Here is a 5786-nt window from a genome sequence, read left to right on the forward strand (position 1 = left end):
ATCTATGCCAATGGCAGATCCATCCGGGGTTTTTTTCTGCTTGATCTGGTTCAGTCTGGCAGCCATCAGGAGACAGATGTTTGGCAACATAAAGTGTGTGGAGCCCTTTAGACCTTTGCGGTGAAGCTTCAAAGTTGTGGGAATGGAGTTATGTCCAACTGATGGAAAAATTCATTGCCATTGGAGGATGTAGTGGACAATCTTCTTCAGCAAAACAGCTAGTTTTGGAAACACGAACATAACCTGCAAGAAAAGTTGTGCACTTCCTAGGGGGTGTGTCTATCTCACTATGTAGTGCATGGTGCCTATGCTAGTGGAACTGGGAAATGGGTCTAACCTTGGGCAAGCCCTTGGTAATGTCCCACTCTTGAGGACCCAATTCGTGCACCGTTGGAGGTGCGGTGCAAAACTTAGGGTGACAGGTCTGAAAGTCCTGTCCTTGATGTGCCCTAAGTGTGAAGTGGGGGAGGGGCTAGAGAGGACTCTAGATGCAGTGAGTGTGGTGCACAATAATAGTGAAGGAAGACTGCAAGCACATGTGAAGTGTCCTCCCTGTCAACATGTTTAGTAGTAAATTCATCTTTCAGCTTTGCTGTTTTTGCTCTTGTCTGACCTTTTTTTTTTTAAAGAATAGGAGAGAGTACATTTGGCAAGGTATATGGCACCTATTTAGTCACGGGCCGGTCGCAGGCATTGTGATAAAATGCACGACTTTGTAGGTATTCTTTAATACCGGCTTTAGCTCTCAGAGGAGTGGTGGACAAGAAGGGGTGATTACACCTTGCAAAGCAGGTGCAACTCATATTTTCTAAGAGCTCTAGGCAAAAGGCAGGGAGAAGAGTAACCCGCATCATCAACCTAGTCATGGCTCTACTATCTATTCCTAGGTTAATATCAAAGAAGAGTGGGGGGAGATGGGCTTCCTCTGCTGCGGGTTTCTGGAATAGTAGGAATTTGATAAGTCGGAGGTAATTACAAGTGGTCAAAAATGCTGGATCAGGGCAGGAAGAAAAGTCTACAAGAAAACGATTTATGGAGGGAAGTATATATTCTACCCTAAACACTAAGCACTCCTCAGGGCTCTTAGCATTTACATTATATATTTTCGGGAAGTCATAATCCCCATGTAACTCTCTATCATAGTCCACTCCATGCCTATGAGGGTAGGGCATGTATATGGGATCGTTATGCTTTTCGAGGAGTGAACTACAAAATGCGGTCCATGCATCAAAATTGGTGTCCCAAATCCTCCTTCGCCATTTCGGCTATGCCTCATAGCCTTGGATAGTTTTGGGAACCAGATTGACCTTGTCTTCCCAGTACTCTTGTGGCTCTTGTCGCCACCTAGTCATTATCATGCTCCTTTCTTCCATCCATCTGTTTGCAAGTTCGTTAGCCGGATCTTTGATCTTGGCTACGACTCCTAGAGGCAGGTCCCAGTCCAGAGAGCGTGGGAAAGCAAATGAAAGCTCGAACGGCCTCTTATGCAACTCTCGCTGACGCCAAATGACCAACTCCTGGGGTCAGTCTATAGGATGTGTATCATTCCTCGGTGGCATGGGCTCCTTAGGGAGTTGTCATGGAAGTGTGCATGCTCGACGTTGGGCCTCCTCAGCTAACTCTTGTCTCCTTCTCCTTGCTGCAACTATGTGTTTAGGTAGATCGGCATCTGCAGGTTCCTCCTGTGGGATATCGAGTCGAGGCGGACTCGGCATCCTTTGTGGCTCTTCGTCATCATCTTGCTCGAAATCCGGACCCTCTTCGACATTTTGCTCAACCACAGGGGGAATGACTGATGGTGGTGGTGGTGGCTGCTCCTACTCCTGAAAACCTAACTCCTTGAGCTCAATAGTGGAAAGGCCCGTACAGCGTAGGTAGTAGAATTGTTGCTCTTTAGTGATTCATGTACTTGTTGGAAGCTCCCACTCTTGAAGACCGTATCTTAGAGCTCAGGTGGTTAGCTCCAACTTTCTTTTCACCTTTTCCACTGGATCATCGCCCTCAGCTTGCATCACGTGGAGCACCGTGTTGAGGAAGGCCTGCCGCTGGGTCTTAGTGGTTATTTCTGCAACCTCAACCCTAGCTTCTGCAAGCATTCTTTCGCATTCTACCACCGCTAGGTGTTCGGTTAAGTCCCTTACCGTGTCAAAATTTTTCCTTTCCCACTCCATGGCTCTCTCCTCTAGCCTTTTCCTTTCTTCCTCCAGTTGGCTCGCCAAGGTGGTTACTACATGTTGCTGCTCATTTGATAAAAACCATAACTAGTTTCTTTCTCTTAATTTGTGAGCTAGTTGTTCTTCAGAAATCCCTTTGGCTTGATCGACAATGCTGAGCCTTTGGTGCACCTCGGCCAGGATTTCTGATTTTTCCTGCACCAGCTACTCTTGGCTTTGGATTTCAGCAAGATGAATAGCCTTTTTTAATTGAAAGCCATGGCCATGAGGGCTTCTACGTCTTCCTGGGAGGTCTCCAGCACATCTTGCAATCTTTGCACATCATCCTGTAGCCGTTTTGCTTCAGCTGCTGCTGAGACTCCTGGCCCTTCACTCTTCAGGAATTCGATTTCGCTTATTAACCTATTCTGTTCTTCTAGCTCCCGCCATGACTGGGGTTCTGGGGCATGTTCTTGTGGAACAGTGGCTTCGCCTTCCTGAACCCCTTGGTAGAGCATTTCCACTTGAGCGACCCTTTGCTGTAGATCACTGTATTGCTGCATCAGTAGCTTTAGGCTCCTTTTTTTCGCCACCAGGCTCTGCTCCTTATCCTCCAGCCTTTGTCTAAGGCAGCTTTCATTGTTTTGGGCTTCCTTCGTTTTTTCTACTAGCTGGTCCTACAGGGCCTTTATTTCTCTCCGTCTGTCGGCTTCCTGCCTTGAGACTTCTAGCCTGAGGGCCACTGACGTCTCCTTTTCTTTCTCTAGCTCCAGCAAGGCCACTTTCTTCTCTTCTTTTGCCTTGTCCAGTTGTGTCAGTAGCTCGATCACATATGTGTCATAGTCAGTGTCGGCAGGCATGGGAGTATGGGGCATGGTGGTCGATGCCTCCAGCCTTTGTCGTTTAGGGTCTTGCCGTGACTCTGCATCTATGGCAGTGGGCCTTTTCAATCTAGTTTCAGGCACGATTTTGGCCACCTTGCTCACTAGCATCTGCACCATGGTCATGAGTTGTGCCGTGTCAAGGGAGGTGTGGGTTGTGTGGTGGTTGCAGTCGTGGTTTCAGCTGTTGTCAGCACAAAGGAGAAAGGAAGTGGATGTAGCAAGGACTTGCCCTTGCCTACGACCACTGGAGCTTCTTCCGCACTTGCACTGGCTTCGGCTTTATGGCGGGGGCTTACGGGTTCGAGTTCTCCGCCCCCATGGGTCTCTTCCACAGATCTTCGTGTAGCTTCTGCCAATTCGGCCAGTTCCTTCAGTCGCTGCTCTTCGGCTTCTTCTCCCGCCCTTCTTTTCCTATCTTCTTCTGCCTTCTTCGACTCCTCTCTTATCCTTGCAAGCTCCTCCTCCTCTTTCCTCCTCCTTTCTTCCTCAGCCCTTCGAGACTCTCTTTGAGCCCTTTTGATGTCAGCCCATTCTTCCTTACTTAATTTCTCTTTCTTCTCCTTCTATCTCCTATCACTTTTGTTTTGTTCTTTGGGTTTGCTCTCTCGTGTAGGTGGCACCTCCTGCTCTCCCTTGTCACTTATTGTTCTTTCTCTTGATTCCCCTCCTTCGTGGTGAGGCGGACTTTGATGCGCAACTTGCTCCTCCATGACGCCCTCATCCTTTATTGCTTCATCTATGATGGCTGTCAGGATACCCCCGTATCTGATTGTAGCTGCCTTTGACGCAGGTTTCTTCCTTGCAGAGCACGCGGTTGAGGCAGGGGATTCTCCTCCTGCTGGTGCTTCCGTCGGAGTGAGGAGGGCAACTGAACTTTGAATGGTTTTCTACACGAACCCATTCCAGTCTACCTCTTCAGGAACTCCTGCTGCAATGTTTTGTAACAGCGAGACCCCGATCCTGTTCATCAATGCATTGTACCGTTGGCCCGAGAAGAGGGTATGGATCATCTTCGCTTGTAATTTCACTGCTGGGTCCGGGATGTCAACCAAGCTAATTCCATCCACGGTGTGCACTGCTTCTTTCTTTACCCCCAGCATGGCGTAAACATCCCATCTCGGCCATCTCTCTTTCTTGGGTACGAGCCCCAGGGCCTTTTCTATGATTGTTGCATTGAGGGGCACTTTGATTCTTCTTTCCTGCTCCCCTGTCCTTACTGTGACAATGCCACAATTCCTGCCCTTGTCGAAGTTTCTCGGGAAATCCGCACACATGTTGTAATCCACCGCCTGCCCCACCTTTTCTACATACTTGTGGTGGTGGCATCTGTCCACCAAGTCTTTGATCGCAGGTTCCTCCAGGATGGCCTCGTCTAGATTCAGTGTGTGCTTGAAAGTGAATTGACTGAATCCTCGCGTCTCGATGCTGATGCCGAATTTGGTCATCTCTTCTTCAGAGAATGGGAGTTTGCCCCCTTTGTCTTGTCCTGCCATGGTGGTGACCTGTCAACACACCATGCCAACATTAATGCCTAACAATCGGCTTATTTCTAATCAAAACTCAGTTTGAGATTAAAATGTATGTGCCCAAAACGGGTATACTTGCTTAGAGGCTTGAATTTTAGAAATCGGCCCACAGCAGCGATTGCTATTGTTTTCCTTTGCAGTATTCTTCGATAGAAACTTACTTAATTATAACAATCTGCTAGCTAGATAGCATAACTTTCATTTTTGCTCTGCTCTTGCTCACATTGCTCCCCCCTCCGTCAGGGATCTTCCAAGGAATCCTTCTAAGGATTAGCACAGGAAGGACGAGGTAAACGTTGTTTCGCATGGGTTGACTTACCTGGCCAATAACCAATTATAGAAGCTTAGATTGTATTCGAGTTGGGCATGACAATCAAGAGTAGATAGTTGGATGGAGACTTGGGAAATGTAGGTCAAGACATCGTGGAAGAGATCTCCAGTATTGAGGCAACTGGCAACATGCAATTCCTCTGCAGTGAGGAATTGGTCAATGTAGGGGTGGGCGAGCACATGGTCGTCCAAATGCCAATTACGGGTGATGGCCAAGACCCTAAACGAGATAGGTGCCACATAAGTGGGGTCATATTCGATGGTTTTAACTGCCCTGCATTGCTCAGCATTGGTCATTATTCGACAACCTTTTTTCTTCCATTGGATCCTTAACGTAAACCACTGCTGCAAGAACATGGAAGGCGAGCGTGCCATCTGCGTGAGCTCTTGCAACTCCTGTTCAGGAGCAGAATGAGGAGGCTTACGATACGAAGTGATAAGTCTTCTATGGGCAGCTTGATCCTTTGAGATTTCGTCGTTGGCTATCAGTTCAGCAGCAATTTTGGGGAATTTAGTGGTCATAAGTTCGTATTCCTCCCAAGTGCATGGTAATGCATGAACATCCGAAGCAAGCATTTCGTCAAGAAGACCTAGGCCTAGCTTCTCATAACTTCTAGCAAATGTAGTGAAAGTTTCGTCCAACATTTTAATGTAGGTTATTAAGTCATCCCCAGAAGTCGTGGCAAGGTCCTTAGCCAAGGAGAGCAAAGGTCGTATCGCGTATGAAGGTTTAAGACCCACTGGTGGGGGTGGTGCAACTGGACTGGATAGTGGTGACTCCCGCATCGGTGTCACGGGTTGGGCCTTGCACTCTGAAGCACTTTGAGGTGCTATAGGAAGCTCCAGGGGCATGGGGGTTGTGCTCGGTTCTGAGTGAGTGGTCATAGTGGTTT

This window comes from Lygodium microphyllum, chromosome 19, assembly GCF_053477565.2.
Source record: "Lygodium microphyllum isolate KBCC chromosome 19, Lygodium_microphyllum_v1.1.10, whole genome shotgun sequence".
NCBI lineage: Eukaryota > Viridiplantae > Streptophyta > Polypodiopsida > Schizaeales > Lygodiaceae > Lygodium > Lygodium microphyllum.